The sequence below is a fragment of the Catharus ustulatus genome, chromosome Z, assembly GCF_009819885.2.
Source record: "Catharus ustulatus isolate bCatUst1 chromosome Z, bCatUst1.pri.v2, whole genome shotgun sequence".
NCBI lineage: Eukaryota > Metazoa > Chordata > Aves > Passeriformes > Turdidae > Catharus > Catharus ustulatus.
Genome location: NC_046262.2, coordinates 40636230 through 40657407, shown reverse-complemented (window position 1 = coordinate 40657407; position 21178 = coordinate 40636230).

Genomic DNA, 21178 nt, shown 5'->3' with positions numbered 1-21178 from the left:
GGATGCTTTACTAAGATCTACTTTTAAAAAAATATGTTAATTTTCAGTACAGTAGTTTAATGACCATAAGGCGCACGGGACTATAAGGCGCACCCCCTGGGAGCCGGCACATTTTGCAACGTTGTAGATCAGATAAGGCGCACCGGACTATAAGGTGCACTTTTGTTGTGCAGCGAGGAGCCGTGCAGTGCGCAACAAAGTAACGAATTAGTAACAGAATCGCGCCATTGCGGGTTTACTGGCATGTGCTCAAATTGGAAACATTTTAAGAGATTGGTGTAGCCTTTAAATGCAGCCCCAGGCTCCCTCCCCGTGAGCGGGTGGGCCCCGGCACTCCTGCACGCTGCTGACGCCGGCTGGTGCGGCTCGGGACTGCCCACGGTTTGGGGCGGCTGGGGACTGCCCACAGCCGCTGAGCAGGAGCTGAGAAAGAGCTGGGAGAGAGCCGACAGAGAGCGGGGACACAGCCGGGACAGAGTGGGGAGAGAGCGGAGGCAGACAGCTGGCAGACAGCGGGGACACAACTGGGACCAGCTGGGAGCTCTAGCCGCGAGGAGGGAGCCGGATTGCACATGGGGAGGGTCTGCTCGCTGGCGGCTAGGATCTGGTGTGGTCCGTGTTGAACTCACTCTCGCCGTTAACAACCACCCTCAGTAACGCCTTCACTCACGGGTAGGCAAGAAGCTTTTCTCTGATTGGTTCATTGTGGTCAGAAACGCGGGTCCCAGCTTCCCCCTGGGATTGTTTGGGCGTGGAGATTTAGACAAATCCCACATTTCTGACCACGATAAACCAATCAGAGAAAAGCTTCTTGCCTACGTGGCGGGTGAAGGCGGTACTGAGGGTGAGTGTTAATGGCGAGCATGAGCTCGGCATGGCTCCACAGAGGAGACTAGCTTACGAGGCAGATTTTAAATTAAAAGCAACCAACCATGCAAAACAACATGGAAATAGAGATGCAGCTAGGGAGTTTTTTGGGGAGTTTATTTCCCTTCACTCTTCTCAAACCTGGGACGACTGACCTGGTGGTGCCATCTCGCTTCACTGCTCCAGTGGCTGCAATGCCTGAGGGGACAACCAGGTCCCTTAGTGTAATGAAATGCCCTTTGTTATCTAATCCTGGTAATTAGGGGCTTATAGACACTGAGTGCAATACTCGTTAGCACGTCTTCTGTTGAGTAAATGAAAAGCGGTTCCCAGGAGACTACAGAGACAGACCAATACCAGAGGACATGCTGAGAAGGGTGACCACACCAGATGGCCAACTGAGGGCGAGCAACCCTGAACCATGGCAATCCCGAACCACAGGCAGTCTGGGTCCCTCCCTGTGGCTGCAGCTCCCGGCTGTGTCCCGGCTCCCCCCCTCAACTGCACTTCCCTGCGGGTCCCAGCTCTCTCCCCGTGCGGCGGCCGCGCCTCCCGTGGGTCCCAGCTCGGCTCGCAGCTTGCACTTCCGGGGTAGCAAATGTCGCAACTTTGTCTATCAGATAAGGGGCACTGGACTATAAGGCACACTTCCGGGTTCGAGGGAAAATTTTAGTCAAAAGGGTGTGCCTTATAGTTGTGAAATTACTGTAATTGCATTTACAGCATTTAAATTTTTATTAATCTGTCTCAATTATTTTGTCTAGCAGCAATGTTAGTTGGAGTGGCTGGTCAATGTGCAGGTCATCTTTTCAGTATTTGCACTCCACAGTTTCTTTCAGCCTTCTGGAATTTCCTTGGTTTTTAAAGGTTATTGGAAATCAGCAATAATCAGCAGAGACCGTCTCAGTTACAGCTTGCCCTGCTGGTTGAAACTATCTAGCCTTGTTAACCTCTGTTTAACATCTTCCTCTGCTTTTATTAGAATGTAAATTGTTTTGTTGCCACTTTGGGATATAACTATACAGTCTTGTTTGTTTTCTTAACACTGTATGTTTTTGTCTTTTCTACATGATTGGCAAATTCATCACTTATGTGTAGCAGTCTTTTGGTATGGCTTTTGCTCCTCAACTCCTCTCTCACTTCTTGAAGAAACCCCCCAAAATACAAAATCCGACACCCACACCTGTGGTTTTGTTTTTTTTTTTTTTTCTTTTAATAATAGTTCTTATGATTACCATGCCTAGACAAATTAAACCTTGTATATTTTTGCTTATAATTTTAATGTATTTTTAAAATTCTACTTTACAAAATCACAGAATGGTTGAGTTTCTAAGGGTCTGCTGGAGGTTATCTTGCCTTGCTCAAATAAGGTTCCTTATATCAAATCTAAATCTGTCCTCTGGGAAGGTTGTACAGCAGCAGATAGCAGGACCTTAGTGAGGCTAGAACAACGTGGCTGTTGGTTTCAGGCAGGAGGATGTAATATCATCTGTTCCGACCAGTTCTGTCCTTAGTATTGCTTCAAATCAGAACAAAAAATTCATTCGGATTTTAGGGTTTCTCTGAATTCTTAATTTAACAACTTGCTATATCACTAAGGCCTGTCTTATAGAAATACCACTCCCAGACTTCACTGACATCTTTTTCTATATTTATAGAGAATTGCTAGTTCAGAATTCTTGATGTCATAGAGAATATTTATATTCTGAATTTGAAAACCAATTCTCTTCTGTTGCTGAAGATCTACCTTTTATGAAATATTAGTAAAACCATTATGTCCATTGTAAAGAATGTTCAGAGATACAAGTTTATTTTATTTTTCTTCTCACTGGGAAAGGAAGTTGCTTTGGGTATATATTAAATCTGAAATTGGGTAGCTTAAGCTGTAATTGCCTCACTAGGTAAAAACAATTGCTATTACTTCACTAGGAATTATTTTTTCTTCGTTGTACAGCTACTGAGTCTGAAAAATATATTTGCAGACAGTGAGAAATAGGGAAATAAATTTTTATATGCTGAAACAGGGACACTCAGATTACAGGCCTATCACAAAACCAGACACACCAAGAAACAGTCAAATAAGTGAGAATTCTGTCCTCAAAGTTATGACCTAAAAGTTTCCTTTAATTCTTCTGACTAAGTCTAAAAAATGGAAGATGGAACCAAACTAGAAAAATCTTGAGATGGAAGTGAGTACTGAAATTTTGGAAATTACTCATATTCAAAATTCATTGGAGTGAGATCAATATTTCTAGATCAGTCATGTCCCTGCATATTTTCTTCAAACTCTATATCAGGATCTATTTGGCAATTTTTTTTTACTGATGAGGGTGCACATGCAACGTCCCTTTGGATTGCTCAAGACTCTCTGTATCACATACCCAGTATCGTGTTGATGTAAGGATGGATCCCCCAAATGTTGTAAGGTGGCATGTTTTCAAGTAAGCCGCTACATGAAAAGTGCACGAGTAACAGAATAAAAGGAGATAAATGTAAACCAAAATAAAATTAGACTGAATTTTCAACAGAATTATAAACAAAATTGTATCAAATATTTCAAGTATGATTGTAGGAGTGAAAATAATTTATTTGCACTTGTCTGGTTTACACAGAGACACAAAGATAAGCAGAGTGCTGAGAATTTCTCAGAGAATTTTTGGTGCAGTTTCAGAGGTATGATTGGCATTTTATGCATACATTTAAGACAATACTTCCCAAAAAGAAAAATATTGTTTTCAAGTATAGCTTGTTATTTGTATTTATAAATCTGTGTATTCCTTGCTTTGCTTTAGTAAATCTGATTACAGAAAGAAATTAACATGAAGCTATGAAGGATCTCATAGTAATTCAGAATATACAAATACTTCTAATAACACGCAGATTTTATATATATCAAAGAAAAATTGTTCTGGTGTCCGTTTTAGTGAGGAATATAGATATTTTTCAGCACTGGTGTTTAATACCTAAAACGTTTTTGTTTTCTTGCCTTCCATCTTCCTTCTGCCCTGGGCAGACATTTCAACTAATTCAAATAAAAATACTTATGTGATATTCCAGAAGAATCTTACCCTTTGATTTTGGCAGAGGAGCAAGATGGAAAACACCTACATCTTTCTGTATATTCCTACAGGCAAATCCATACTAATATCTGAGGTGGATCCATCAAGAGTTGAAAGATGTGAATAAATCCTGAGAGATGTTTTATGATAGAAGGGATGTGGTGACCATAAGGGCAAGAATCAGGATTTCCTTCTGTAAAATGCTCAGCTCCTTGAAAACAGTTCAGAGGCTCTGGGAGAAGACAGATAACCTGGTGCTGGTTAATTCTCTAGTTCCCTACAGTTTTTGTTGTACATTTCGTGTTTGGGCTACTTTTTTTGTGGCTATAAATAGAATAAATATGCAAACCATTTGTAAGAATTAGCCTCAAATGTACATCTGACTATGTGTTATCTATGCCTTTAATAATAAGAGCGGTGTGCATAAAACAGTGTTTATAACACAACTGATAGCTGTAAAATTTTTCAGTGCTAGATCTTTAATTTGTTTTTAGCAACAGTAATATTTTCATAAACCATACTGAAATAATCCAGCCACATTCTATACAGTAAAATATCCCTTAGATTTCTACAGAACATTTATGAAATCTGGCTGGCAGAAGGCACCATAAATATTTTCAAAGAAGAAACCTGATTCAACTGCAGAATTGCTCTTCAAATACAAGCTTTGTGTTGTTCTAGATTTGTTTAAATTGAATTTAATACACATAATCAACCAGTCTGCTAAATGGACTTCATACCTAAAGCTTGATTTTCTGGGAATAATAACAACTCAGCTAGTATAATTTCTGTGACTCAAATAATTTTATGGTTGAATTAATAAGGGACCATACTCTCATAGGCTTAGTGAAGATGGGAAAAAAAAAATGAACATAACAGACATTGACTTCTAGGAACACAATAGTACACACATCAACAACGTTGCTCAAGGTTATTTTAGGGTTTATTGACTTATGTGCAATCATCCTAAACTACTACTTTTTTTTAGTTATCAAGTTTATTTCTAGAGAGGATGAGCCCTTCAGAAATGAATTCTTAAGGATTTAGAGTTCCAAAGCTTATATTCTGTTGAATTCAGAGATACTAATGTATCAAATTGGTACTAAGCACCGAATTTTAGAATACACAAAATCTGTTCATTAAAAATAGCAGCAAATTAGGCCATGGAATGTAAGGGATTTGGCACATACAAGGTAGGGTTTTTTTGACTGTTAAGTGCGGCTTTTCGGCTGACATCAAATGACTTTAACAACATTCTGGAGCTTAAAATAATAGAATAGTATCAAATAATTGATTAGGAATTTAATCTGTAAAGAATGGATAGTTTAGAGTATGATAATCTTGTATCAGAATATCTCTGATATTTTGAAATCCTAGCCATTATCTTTTCCCAGAAATACTATAAATTAATTACCCTCTAGTGGTCATTAAAGCATCTGCTCTTCCAGTCCATAGGATCAGTAAAGTAATATGCATCTAACATTATTTTTGATCTGAAAATTTTTTGATCTGAAAATTATTTTTGTTCTGAAAGTCTGAACTACTCATGTTTTGCAATGGATTGCCTGCCAATATCTTTGTAATTTAAAATAATGTTACACTTGACAGAACCTCCAGAGATTTCTCGAAAGTATTGCAACTTGCAACAGGTTCAAGGGATGGTTTAGGCTCATTTTGGTCACACTGGAAGTCTGGTTTCCAGATAAGGGAAGAGACTGATGAGAGGTAAATCCTGAGAGGTGGAATAAGTCCTCCTCATCATGGCAATGTCCTTCCTTACATAATCACTAATCTGTGAATAGTCCCTTTCTAATTGAGACAGGGACATTGAGATGTAGGATGAAGGTATTCGTCTTGACTGATGGATCGTGATTGATTCAATTACACTGAGAGACAACTGCAGCATCTCTGAAGATGTCAAAGACTCATAAAATATCCCGAGATTCACAACATTACATCATCCAGTGAGAAACTCTCTGCCCAAGGGAAGATGCCTAGTCATTCCTACCTGAATCTGAGTGACTATAAAAGCAACAGATTCTGCATTCTGTGGATTCTTTCCCCCTGCCACTTGTGGATAAAGTCACTCTCTTTCTTTCCCCCTGCCCCCTTGTTATTCTGTTTCTCTCACATTTGCTGCTAAATAAAATCTGTGCTATTGCTTTTGGCATATGGTCTCACTTGAACCTTAATTTGGGCAGAGTCATCTCTAGTAATTTTAATAATCTGATTTTAACACCATCAGATATGCTGTTACATCAGAAATAGATTGCACATCCATATGTCAAATATTACTGTACTTTGTACCAAATTTTATGTTTCATATACTAAAAGACTAATTTGCTATGAGCACCTTGTTAGCTATAATTTCTGAAAACCGCTTATATTTCCAAAATTCTGGTCTGTTTTAAAAAACAAAACCTTGGAGACTATCTTGGCAAGGAGATATATCAGCACAACATGACAGTTGAAGCCCCAGAGTTTCAGTGCTGCATAGTGTTGAGGAGGCAACTCTGAATTGGTGCATACGTGGTAATAAAACTCCGCTTGGAATGTCCGCTTGAAATGTCCACTGGGCAGTGAAAAAGGAATTTAGAAATCAGTTTTAAAATAGGATAAAATTTATTAGGGCCACTTGTACTTTGAAGTGAACACTATGATTCACAGTGAGCCAGGTTGATAATATGAATAACTCATATTGTTGCTGGATTATGTGACTGCTCATAAGATCAGTAAAGACTTGATAGATATAACTGTTTGATTGCTGACATTCATTTGCATGCATAAATAGACATGAACCTTCAACTTCTGAAGGTCGAAGTCCACTGGGTAACTTCATTAATTTCATTGTTAATTCAATTTCTGGGAGCAAGGGAACAGTTCCTGAGGGATGCAGTTTGAATCATCAAGCATAATATTCTTCATTCCCATCGCACAAGGCTGGCCATTTGTTGTTGAAGTTCCTTCTTGAATCCATCTGCAGTGGGGCAGCTCACTTTTTTTAGAAGTGTAAAGATTTGTTCTGTGCAAGTGCAAAGGTTGATGCCTTAAAGACCTTCTTGCAAAGAATTGGTGTAAGTGGTTTGTAGTACTACTTACAGTAAATTCACGAATACAAGCCGCACTGAGTATAAGCCGCATCTCTGGGTGTTGGCAAATATTTCGATTTTTGTCCATAAATAAGCCGCAACCGAATATAAGTCGCTCTGTCGTTCGCAGCGAGGACCCGTGTGCAATTAGTAACAGAACCGTGGGAGGGTGGGGTTTACTGGCTGAGCTAAGGCTGTGCAGGCTCGGCCCGCTAGGGGCTGCCGACGGGGCCAGGTGGCCCAGCCCGGTGCTGCCGCTCGGGGCCGGCCGCCGCTGCCACTGGGCTCGGTCACCCCGGGTCGGCGCTGCCCCGCGGTGGCAGGCAGGGACGGAGCTTCCCCCGCTCCTACGGCAGCGGCGGTGGGCGGGGACGGAGCTTTCCCGCACCCGTGGCGCCGGCGGCGGGAGCGAACAAAGCACCCCACCTCCTCCCCGAGCCGCGGCAATGGCTGCGCGGGGCTCCCGTCGGCTCCCCGAGACGCGGCAATGGCAGCGCGCGCTTCCACCCGCCTCCCCGGGCCACAACAATGGCTACGCGGGGCTCCCGTCGGCTCCCCGAGCCGCGGCAATGGCGGCGCGCACTTCCTCCCCCCTCCCCGGGCCGCGGCAATGGCTGCGCGGGGCTCCCGTCGGCTCCCGGAGCCGCGGCAATGGCGACGCCTCCCCCCACCGTCCTCCCCGGGCCGTGGCAATGGCGGCGCAGGGCCCCCGTCGGCTCCCCGAGCCGCGGCAATGGCGGCACCCCCCCCCGTCGGCTCCCCGAACCGCAGCAATGGCAGCGCGCCCCCCCCCCCGTCCTCCCCTGGGCTGCGGCAGAGGAGGAAAGAGAGCTCTCCCGCCTCTCTCCCCACCCCCATGCTGCCTGCAGGGAACCAGGGCAACACAGTAACACTGTAACAATCGCGGAATGCCGGTTTTTACTGGCAGGTGCTTGGCTCGGCACCCTGGCTGGCACGTCTGGGGTTGTAAATGTCAGAAAATTATTCACAAATTAGTCGCCCCTGACTATTAGCCACACTTCCGGGTTTCCACCAAAATTTTTGTCAAATTGCTGCGGCTTGTATTCGTGAAATTACTGTAATTAGTGGCTTGTTTTTGTTTTCTTCTGCCTTTACTTAGAGTTAGGATTAAAACATGAAGGAGACGCATTTTTTCATGTTCAGGTTCGGTTGTTTATTAAATCCTATCTATAGTACAGAGAGTTCCTGCTAAAAGTGAGCAAAATGGAGGTACATCTAGGTAGTTACAAGGTTTTTTAAGGCTAAACAGTCTAATTAAAAACTAACATCTATATTGTTTATACTTTTGACCCAATAACCAAATCTCTGTGACCTGCAGTGCAGCACTAACTATCCAACCAAAATCTACTGTCTGATAACATGAAGAAGGAACAGAAAAGGAGAAAGAGACAATACCTAAGAACTTCTATCTTGTGCCATACTTCTTTCTATATTTTAAAACCCTAATTCAAAACCCTTCACTATGTGAAATTACACTTTTATTCTAACTACACACCTGTGATTTTAATTCCATTACTCAAATTTGGAAGCCTTCTCCAAGGCCTGAAGTCAAAAGCAGTGTTCCCTTGTGGGGTCAGTGTCATAAAGTACAGAAAGGTCAAAACTCCCAGGCTTCTGTGTTCCAACAAATTGGAATTTTTAAGCTGTTTGTTAGGAGCTTTAGGGCAGACCCAGGACCTTTTCCATGGGTGATTCTAAGATGGATGAAATGTTTCAGTGAGAGTTTTAGAAGGGAGTTGGCCAGCTGACACTGACTGAAAAGGAAGTCACGAGCACACAGGAGGAATTTTTATCTCCCTTCATAAAGGTCAGAGCTGATACTACAATTGGTCAGGACTCTAAGGATGGACTCATTTGTTCATGGACTGGATATACACCCATTAACTGATACTAAGTAGGGGATTGTTAACTGTAAGGAAATCAGGCATTTGGAAAAGTAAGTCAGCTAACTTTAGTCACCTCCTTTTGGTTACCAGCTATTGCATGTGGTCTTTCCTGAAGCTGCCCTAATAAACCAGAGATAAATAACCAGAAACCGAAGTAAATTTGATCACCTAACTTAAAAATACCTTCTCAGGTATGGTCTTACTTTCATTCACAGTAAATAAAATCGCCTATTCCCATCTTTTTAACATTCATGGTGGAGGGTTAACCCCAGACTGAGACTGAACTGGGAGGGTTGGGGATTTAAGCCATGACTATCTGAGTTTTGCTGCACGAATGAAGGTGTCACCAAATAAATACCCATGTATCTTGGCTAATTTTTTACCACATGTGCAGGTTAAATCCTTAAACTGTCTTGGAGTACCAGCATGTCATAGTCATAGTTTTGGTTGGGTGTTCTTTTTTTTTTTTTCAATCTGTGTTAAAAGTTCTCATTGTGAGTGACTTTATAGCTATTTATACAACAAACAACATTTCCCCCCAGGCGGTTAGAAGTTAATTTTCATCTGAATACTTTTTTTTAGAACAAACATGTGAGAGAAAGTTTCTCTTTCAAATAAGAACATTAAGCTTCACATCAGATTTTGTACAAGGAATAAGTCAGAAGATTAATCAAACCCCTATTTTGCATTCAACAGATCATTTAGTACATAAGCATAGAAAATTAGAAGCCTATTGAGTACAACTGTACTATTTTCTTGATCAGAAAATTCTAATTAAAAATATTAGTGTAGTAAACCAACTTCCTTCTTACTCCCCACTTCTCTTAATTGCTGAGCATCATGGAGTTTATGCCTTTTTGTTATATTTCTACTAAATTATACCTGATCATTACAATCCCAAAGCTTATAATATTTAAGTTCATAGAATCATGCAAGAATCAACCAGACATCAAATGAGAACACTGGCTTTCAGCAGCACATTGAAAGTATTGAAAGTATTTTCATTTAAAATTTCTCTGTAATCAAACAAGTGAGCTGATCATATCTGAATATTTTTTGATTAGTTTTCCCATCTACACACCTTTCTTATACAAATTGTCTCTTCACGTGAAGAATTTCTCAAAATTCTTTCAATCCCCCAATCTTTCAATAGCCTGACCTGTGCCTTGGTACCCTGTAACTTTTTTCTTTGTAGCCAAAGAGATTCCAACTTTATATGGGAAGACAGAGGTTCTTTTCCTACTGTTGTAATATTTCCTTTTTATCTTCAACATATTGACATCCATCCCATACTTTGACGTTCAACTTGACAATGGTCTGGGAATTTTTTTCTTTTCAAATTGTAACAAACTTTGCTTTTTTCTTATGCATAGCATGGCATCAAAATAGACAGTCTTCATAGTTTTATTGTTGATAGATGACATTTGATTTAAAAGATGTTCACAATCTCATCCAACTGTTTTGCAGTGGAGGAAGTTTGGATGCATGGTGAATAAGTGTTGAGTGTTACAGCAATCACTTGAATGACTTCAGAGTGCCCACTGTTTAATGTACCTAACACGGTTTTGATTCTGACTTATGAAGTGAGTGTAATCTTCTGCAGCATTCCAGCATATAATTAAAAGTTTTCAACATGTTTTTTGGCTCAGAACTTGACCTACTTTCACACTTCCAAAGATATAAAATAAAATATTACTCGCATTGCATTGCTATTTTTGTAGAAATCTACCATATCAATCTTAAAGAAAACTGCACTATAACTAGTATGTGTGTAATAGAAGTCGTGATAATAATTTATAGCTGAATAACAGCTTTCCGTGATTAGGGATCTAGTAACAACATATAGACATTGTGCTCAAAGCAATAATCATTACTCAAATATGCAGTACCTGCAAAACCATCCATACTTGTGTAAATAAGAAATTACCTACATTTATAAGGAATAAGGATCAAATGGCTGCATTTCTTAATCATAATACCTTCTTACACTATTTAAGGCTTTTTATGTGCACACTGCAAAGGAATGCATGCAGATGAAGGAGGTACTTGATTTGCAGAAGGGGTATGTGGTTTGTAGTAAGTCAAGTGGACTTGTTCCCACTGTCCATTTAGAATCAGATTGCTGTGGAATATAATTTTTGCCTGAACACCTATTTTCCTACTGTCAAACAGCTTTTCGTCTACTTTCTAAAGCAGAAAGAAGCTGAAATATTTCCTCCTGAAAGAAGGAGCTGAAATGTTTTCCTTCAGAGAGAAACCATTTAAAATGCCCATACTTGGGGTGTAAAACCCTGAAAAATAATTTTAATGAATGGTTTAAAATCCTGATAATTTTGGCATCTCTTTCAGAGTTTAGGAAAAGTTTATGCATTATAGATTTGTTTGGGGCTTTTTCCAGTAATATATAGCATATAAAATTATAAAACACCCTCTCTCTCCGTACAAACTTTGCTTTGCTCCCTATTAATGCTATTATTAACCTTAAACTCCATTTGCCTGACAGCAAAGTCCTGTGACACCTGAAATTGAATTGTAAATACTGACACACAAAGGTACTTTCTAACTAAATTTATAGAAAATTAACAAAGGTTGCAATGCATTTGACACAAACTGGGTTAAGACATTTCCAGTCCTAAATCTCTACTCTGTTAGCTAACATTGTCTAAGTGGAGGACTAACAGTATCTTCAGCAGTATTATAAGCACATCCGCAGCAATGTTTCATCCTCTTTTAGGTGTTGAACTTGTATCAGTTCTATTCCTTGATTTTCCAATTCTGGGCAAATGAATTAATTTCTTTATGCTACAGCTGAAAATCATTTAGATGTTTCAAGGCACTGCAGTGGCATAAGAGATGCCACTCCTGAGAACATTGGAAAAATGAAGAGATGGGAAAAAGAAGAGTGCTATAATATAAGAAACAGAACAGATTACTTTTTCATATTTAGATGCTACCAAGATTTTGTTGCATTCAAGTTTAATATCTCCCCATTCTCAAATTATGTTGGCAGGCAAAATTGATTTTGTTCATTTCAAGGGTTATGAATTATTTAAAAGTTCATTAATTTTTACAAGTAGTAGGATTTCTTGAGGGTGATTCTGTTAGGGAGAAATGATAGTAAAACATAGTAAAATCTAAGGCATAGACAAAAGTATATGTTTTGTTGACTTTCAATGTGATTTCTGCTCCTCAGTGTCTAGGTTTATGGAGAATCAATGATGGTATTACACTTATAAATCCACTGGTGATAGGATTTTGGTACCTATCAGAATCACAGAATGGGTCAAGTTGGAAAGGACCACAGTGGGCCATCTGGTCCAACCTCCCTGCCTAAGGGTCATCCCAGAGCACATGGCATAAGATTCTGTCCAGATGGTTCCTGAGTACCTCCCATAAGAGAGACTTCAGAACCTCTCTCTGCAATCTTCTTGATCATCTACACAGTAAAGTTCTGCCTCATACTCAGATGGAACTTCCAGTGCGTCAGTTTCTGCCTGTTGCCTCTTGTCCTATTGCTTGGCAGCACTGGGAAGAGCCTGGATCCATCCTCTTGACACCCTCCCTTCAGATATATTGATATGTATTGTAAACATAGTACAACTTTTAGTCCTCTTCAGTTTATTGCCTTACCTTGACATGTATAAGAATGTGTAATGGATATCTCAGGATGCACTCCCATACTGAATTCAAACTCTTCCTTCTTTTCATCTCTCATATGTCATGTTTACTACAAAATTTCTGGGAAAAAACATCTATTGTGTTGTGGTCTAAAGTATTCAGAGATTCTGGCGCAGAAACATTAAAAACTCTTAAGCTTTCAAGACAGTGAAGCTGCAACACAGATGTCTCCTTCTCTCATCCTGCCACAGCCTGTCAAAAGCAAGTAGTTGGTAAATGAAATGGTTTTGTTTAAGAACAAGAAGTGAAGTGATTTATAGCAGCCTGAATCTCTTTGTGGAAATGTAATTGTTTACCGAAATTCTTTACACTACATTCCCAGGGGCTATGGAAATTGGTCCAAGAACAAGCTTTGCTTTGCTGCTGCCCTACTCTCTGTCAATATCAGCTCTTCTCAGAGAAAGGAGGTTTCCATCTTCCTCTATCTTAAGAGGATTCACAGCTTACCGGAGAAAAGCATTTTTCTCTGCTGAAGTGTAAATGTGGGGAATACAGTTATACAATTCAGAGAAAAATAAAATTAAAGAGTTAGATAAAAATGTTGGACCACCAGACCTTATTGTGTATTTCTCTGTCAGCTTCATGTGTTCCAGATTTTGATTCAGATGTTTGAACATGTGTATCCTTCCCAAACCTTGCAATAATTAAGAAGGTTTATCATTATCTATCCCTTCCTATAATGCTCATGGATGCTTCACAGTGTTGAATCTGCCGCTGTAAGATGTACAATAAAAAAACCACTGAAAACATTGGCATAGCATTTGTTGCATTAGCATGCAAATGAGCTATCATTTTTTGGTGAGCTGATTCACGAAAATGACTTTTGATTGATCATTATACAATTTAAGGAGAAAAGAAATTGTTTTAAAATCTATTATGTTTGTTTTATAGAAACATAAACTATTTACTGAATGTTTGAGGACTTTTTCCATTTGTATGTTTTGTGGGATATGATTTTCATAAATACCTGAATACCTTTATAAATACCTAAATACTATCCATTTGAATTTCTATTTGCAACTTGCTTCACAGAAAATGGTGAAAATGGTGAAAATCTATTGGAGGAAACATGTTTCATAGTATTATGAGGGAGAGCAAGGGCAGAAAAATCAGATATGATTCACACATTTCCCAGGCATGCACTACTCTTTTCTCTAATGATCATCATTGCTGCAATCATAATATAATCATTAATTTTCAGTTTTTATCTTTCATGCCTTTGAAGTCGTTGTGCACTTGTAGAGAGTAAACTGACCAAGTGGCAATTTTTATGGAGCATTTACTTTCTTAATAATCCCATTTCACATTATCTCTGCTTGTGAAGTACATAATGTGCTTAGACTCTGAAAATATGAGCTCTGATCTTGGAGGAAAGGATACAGAAAACTACCTGGAGGGTACTGACTGCAACTTTGAGCTTCCTAGTACATTGACTTGCTGGAGCTACTCCAGCAGAAAGCAGCCAAGATATCTGGATGGACACAGCGCAGGAAGAGAGGTCCAGGAAGAGAGGTTTTGCCTTTAGTATCGAAAGCCAAAGAGAAGCAGCTATTTTTATGGTATTCAAGTGTCTAATGGTGGAATGCAGAGAAGATACAGCCAGGCTCTTTCCAGCATTAGGAAAAGGGGCAAAAATTCCAAGTTACAATACAAATTATGAAAAAATACTACAAAAAATATTTTCAGGAAGATATTGGAACAGGTTGTCCAAAAAAGGCTAAGGAGTCTTCATCCCCTTCATTCCTGGAGATTCTCAGTATTCAACTGCACAAGCATCTGAGCAAGGCCTACATGTGCATTCTGAGGATAGCTACATACGATACCTGTAAGCTCGCCAGCAAGGGCATTGTGGAATTCTACCTGGTCTTATAGATAGAAAGCAGGATGGCAGAGCCAAGGTAGCCAGTCAGGAAAGACATAAGGAACATAATGGTCATGACATGGTTCACCAGAGAATGGACCTGAAGCCCCAGAGGAACACTTCTTCCATTTGTGAACTCCATGTCAAATGGGACTAGAAAAGGGAAATGGTGAAACTGCCCGGGAGTCCCTGAAAGTTGTGAGAATGGAAGCCAAGGCTCCACCTAACAAAAATGCAACTTAGCTTTAGATTAATGAAGGGCTTTGCCCACCATCAACTGAGACAAAATCTACAAATGCTCTGAAACCAACTGCTTACCTCCCCTTTTAGTAACTAGTACGCAAGATTGTCCAAATTACAATTGGAATTATCATGGAAGTAAGAAGTGCATTGGTTTGAGCTGGAACTATTTCTTCTATACATCCACAATTCTCATCCTAACTCTTGAAACACAAAGGAGACTTGGAGGGTGTTCCCTATGGAGTATACACACGAGGAGCTCAATTTTATATTAAAATAGGAACATTAAGATTCTTTTTTTTTTCCTACTTGGAAACGAGATGGAAAACATGAATGTGCAGGAGTACAATTCATAATATGACATATTGATTATATTTTCATGCTGATTCCTCTCAGTTTATGTTCTGAGTTTTATGGCAGTATCTCTAGTACTGTTGATGTGTATCTGGTTCCTAAAGGCAAAACAAGAGATGACTATGACTTATTTCTGCTTGCTGATTTATTTTACCTCTGGTGCTGCCTGAAGGAAAGTACTGCTAGGATAATATATCTTTTTAAAATACCCAGTAGCTGTGTGGCAAAGTGAGCTGTGAGTTTATGAAGCAACTGTGATTAAAAGTTAATATGTTTTTTATTAGAACAGTCTTAAAGTATTGTGCTTTTTATTTTAAATATTTGTAGCATTTGATTAAAATGTGTAAAACATCTAATATGTTTCTTTACTGGTTGAATATTTTTAATATCCAATATTTAGCAATTGCCACCTTTCAATGAGTGTCATTCAGGGAAAAAGTTTGGTGAGCAGAGCAGCAATATAATGCCAGAGAGACCAGTTTTGGATGGCATAGCTGCAGTTGAGCTTGGCTCTGCTCCTTTTTTTCCTACACTTTTGTTATTAACCTTTCTGCTGTTCCTGCTCATTTACTTTTCTCATTGCTGTTTCCAGTAAAAAGTTCTTATCTTTAACCCATAATCGCTGTCGCTTGTCTCTCTCAACAGAGTAGAGGGGGCTCTGGGTTGGGGAGTGACATTCTGAAACCTCAGCAATGCCATATCTGAAACTGTGACTTCCCATTCAAATATCACAAACTAAAAGTGTGTGTTATTGACCTAACCTCCCCCACTTCCCCAAAAGTTCCAAAACATTTGAAGTAAATAAATTTGATGTAAATTAATTCATCTAAACACATATCACATAAAAATACTGTATGCAACTTGTAACACTGAAGTTGAAGTAATAATTGTCCTGGATGGCACAACTACTTGTTTTAACTAGTGGCTTGTAGTCGAAATCTGGTTTATATGACACTTTACCTCTGTGTGCCAAACTGGACCTTCATGAATATCTGAAATTCTATGGTTTTTTTCAAATTCCAATTTTCATTTTTCCTGTAGTTTTACAAACTTTGCCACTTTACAGCTATATTCAGTGAAATAGTACAAATAACAACAATATCTGATTTCCTGAAGACAAGTCTATACAGCTTTTATTAATATGAACCATCCCCTCCATGTTCTATACTTCTTTGTCTAACAATGCTAATTAATTTAATTAATTTATTATTTCTTTCATACTACAAATTTAACTGCTGGTGACCAAACTTAAGAAACTCAAAAGTCCGAACCAAAGGTCTGGTGGGGTGGCAGACTCATTTTATAATAAATGTGGAAATTCTTGTGGTGCGTCTTCCCACATTAAGACTAAATTGATCTCTTGAGTTACTTATCTTTATTCTACTCACAATATCCAAAATCTAAGCTAGCTGCACTACTGATTTGAGCATCTTATTTAAGCATCTAGAATTGATGATTATAATATAGGTTTAATATTTCTAATCAGGAAAAAAGACCCAAGCTTCTTTTGGGTGCCCAGAATAATTATTTTCCGGCTAATTTCAAGTTCAGTATTAAACTTTCAGGTGTGTTATTTCTGTATCTTACTAGTTTTTATCTAATTAGCTTTATCCCTCAGCCAGACAGTGTCAAGTTTGACATCACATCAGGGACCACATCATATTTCAAAAGAGGAGACTGAATAAACCAATGTGCAGCACTTCAACATAGACTCATTGCACAAATAAGCTGGTTCTTTGCATAAGGCGTAAATATTTCACATGTAGACCTAGGATTGAACTCATTCTGAGAATGGAAACAGAACATGAGGAGGTAATAATAGCCCCACTAGCAGGCCTTGAAGCTAGCAGGGTCCAATACATAGTTCCCAGTCTGAAAACCCATTCAAAGTGATTTTTTAAGATAGATTTTAAACTTTTTCCAATAATTGCTCTCAATTGGCCACAACAGTTATCAAGTGTAAATCAGTTAAGAGTTAACTGTTGCAAAGCATAGCAAGTCTACTATTTCTTATAAAATAAATCTCTTTGAGATTTCTGTATGAAATTCAAATGAGATAATCTCTTAATTTCTCACACTGATCTCTCAAATGAATGTCTATGGGCCCAATCCAAAGCCTGACAGAGTCAATGACAATTGGTTTTGTTTCAAAACATCCTAGGTGATTATTAATAAAGTGGTAAATTTTAATCTGTAACAGTACAGCTCATGTAAAGTGAGTGTAAAAAACGTATTTATAGTTTGTTGAGATTGTTTCAAATTAAACATGATGTGGCACTTCCCCACCTTCCCCCAAAAAAAGTTAAAAAGGGGTTTAGGCCCACACTTTGTATTCTATTCTTTGCTATGTTCTCCTGGCTTAGCTGAATTTCTGCTTTCTTTCTTGGCTGAAGCAGTGCCCTCAGAGAACAGTGTAAAATTCGGCAGTGATAAACCTGCAAGAATCTGATGGTGCTAAAGTGATCCTTCAAAGCAGAGGTCCTGAGTTTCTATCCCTCTTCTAAAACTGATGGTAGATTTTATCAGACCACACTGTAATGTGAGATAAAGAAAGTTGTTTCTATTATTGCATCTGGTATTTGAGTGAATAATTTCCTTAGTTGCAAACACCCATATTTTCTTTAAGTGAGGTACTTAAGATTTTTTCTGGATTCAATTCCAAATGCCCTGAAAACCTAGTCACAAATTCATGCATAATAGCAGGACATTTTATTAGGCACTGTTTCTACGTTAGAGGATGTAGGCTATTTAGCTGTATTAGGAAAATACAAATATATGTACTACAAATTTTACTTCAACAGACATCACCCTAATGAGTATTATAATAATATTATCTTCATGTTTAAAATGATGCATTAAAATCCGATTAGTACGGCACTTCTACTAATAGGTGAATTACAGTAATTTCATGATTATAAGCCACACTGAGTATAAGCCGCACTTCTGGGTTTCAGCAACACTTCGTTCTTTGTCCATAGATAAGCCGCACCTGATTATAAGCCGCACATTACAATACAGGGTGTGATGAAAGGTATCTATTCTATCACCATCTGTTGAGGGTGGGGGCAGTGATCCTTATCTCAACGGCAGATATTCTGCTAATGAGTCATCCATTGAAATCAGGCAGGGCATTGTTCTTTATCTTTTCACAACCCATCCTTCCTCCAGCGAGTCATTTTCTGCTAATGGCCCATTGAGTCCCACTGTGGGACTGATAAAATTACTGCATCCCATTGGGAGATGCTCCAACCAGGGGGAAGAGCCCAACATTTCTTACCAAGATAAAAACAGAGGTTTTGGGACACTAAGGGAGCCCCTTTCTCCACTGGACTCCAGAGGAAAACCGGATTCCTCCACATCACCACTGGACCTCCAGTGGGAAACTCCACCTTCTATAGAACCACTGCTTCAATTGAATCACATCTATCACTCCAAGAGGACTGCAGCCACCATTTAATGGGACTGCTACCAACACCCTGCCTGATGGGGTGTCAGGTTGTACTCTGACTTTGTCAGGGTTTGGGGTTTGTTTCTTTGTACTACTGTATTTCTATTTTAATTTCCCTAGTAAAGAACTGTTATTCCTAATTCCCATATTTTTACCTGAAAACCCCTTGATTTCAAAATTATAATTTGGAGGGAGGGGGTTTACATTCTCCATTTCAAAGAGAAATTCCTGCCTTTCTCAGCAGACACTTGTCCTCCAAACTAAAACAGCAACTTTTTGTTCTTTGTCCGTATATAAGCCGCACCTGATTATAAACCGCACTTTGGGTTTGGACCAAAATTTTAGTCAAAATGGTGCGGCTTATAATCGTGAAATTAATAAGGTGATAATCATGGTAATGGTGCTGTCTTATTAAGTCTTGATGTATCTTGTTAACATGCCAGTTAATTGTCTGTCGGTGTGGAGGGGAAAAGTGCTTTATTTTATGCTCAGGAGGGTACTAACAGAGTTTATTGTACTCTTTCTAGGATATTTTCTTACTCATTTGTTTGTTTTTCTTTCTTTCTTTTAACTTCTTTTCTGAATATTATGATTGCCCAAGCCCTTGTTGTCAGTTTTACCTGTCTTTAGAACATATGAAGGACTGATAGCATAATAGAATTAATGTATTACTGTAAAATAGTTCTTATTGACATCTAACCCTAAATTACTAAGTCAATATATTAATCAGTAATATGACCACTTTTTAGGCAAAATGCACCTAAAGCAGCAACGACAACAAGCCAATGGAAAAACACAGAATGCAACTGCTTATTTTTCTTCTTAGATATTTCTCTCAATATGTTAATGTTCTAGTATGTAAAAAAATTACTGAGGGAAAGAAATGTGCCCTTGCAATTCAGAAGTAACGAATAACATAAAGACTGAGTCAGCAGAGTTTGATAAATCAAAAATCTACCATTCATCTCTTCAAATCCTGGTGCGCACAAGCAAGCAAACAAGCTCTGTTTACGTCTTTTTTTAACCCAGAAAAATAAGGCTGTTTGTTTGTTTGCAGTTTGCATCTTTTATACTGAGTTCTCCTCAGCAATTTAAAATATGCAGAACATAAATCTGTTTCCATAACACTTTCAGTCCAGTTTACAAACCTCGGAGATCTATTGCTTTCAGCTGCCAATACTTGCTGTCTGAAGTTTGAGACATTTATCTCAAAGAAGCAGAACTTCAGGAAATCCATTACAAAACTTGTAAGAACTAGGTAACTAGCTAGTGCTGTGAAAGAATTTATTTTTTATTTCATCATTTTTACAGCTATATTTGAGGCCACTTGTAACAGCAATTAGGGCATATGTGAGGTTGCAGAAAGGACATGCTGACTGACAAGTGTAGTTCTGAGTGTAGCAAGTTTTATTATGTTTTGCTGCTGGTTGTTGGCACACAGTGACTTTTGTACATCGGTGGATCAAGTACAAGATGAACATTTTGTGTCTTAGTCACACTAACGCCAACATGGGTGCAATCTGAAGCAGCAGGACACATTACCTTGAAGCCTAAAAAACCCAAAGCAATTATGGTATGCTAACGTCTTGTGTGTAGTTGATGTGCAACATAAGAGGGGGTTACCTGATCTGATAAGGCCTGAAATTTCTATTTGATAGCAAAAAACAAACAAACAAAAAATTCAAATACCAACAAAAAATTGTGGTAAAATTTTACTGGTGAAACAGAATTTCTGATATTTTGTTTTGAAAAGAGCAATCTGGCATAATATTTTCAGTTTCTTAACTATTATTATGTTATTATCAAAATGTTCTAAATTGAGTACTTCTACTTACATGTCAAAAAAAAATTTAACATTAGGGAGAAACAGAGTGGAATAGTCACATGCAGGATTTCTTCCCTTGTTCCTTCTTTTTGCTTCCTCACATTATCAGAATACTATACTCCTAAACATTCCCAGTAGTATTTCTTGAATCTTATTTTGATCACTTTAATTAATAAAACTGATAAAATGACAATTAAAAAGTCATTGTTTAAAGCTGAGGGAAAAATTATTTCTTTATTTTCATTAGATTTTTGGTGATGCAAATATTCTTCTTTACATTGAATCAGCATTTTGTGAAGGAAAATTGTTCCAATTTAATAATTTTTTTGCTAGGTGGTTACAGATAATCTTCTCATCCAGTCAATAGCTTGCTGTGTGCTGATTAATTTTCTGTCAGAAAGGTCTGGTTTTTCTTAACCAAATAATTCACTGAGTCTTTTATGAAATGTGTTTTAAGACTTCGCCATAGGAAAAAATGTGAAGTCAATTGCTGCCTGGGAATCTGTAACTAATGAATAATACTAGTCTAATTAATGTCAAACTAATTCATGTCCTGTAACTAGCTAGCTGAAATAATTTTCACTTCTTCAGGTACAAATTATATTCAAAATCCATAGAGAGTTTCTAATAATACCTAACATCAATGTCTTTCTTACCTGTACAACATGAATCTCTAATAAAACCCTGAAATGAGCAATAAAAAGAAATATGGTTAGGACTAGCAGTTATTACAATGAAATTTTATATTTGTTTTCCAGAGTTAATCTTTTCATGTGCACTCTCATACATAGCCATATTATTCATTTTCATAGAGAGGTTTCCCTTAAAAAATAATTTAAGAAGTTGATTG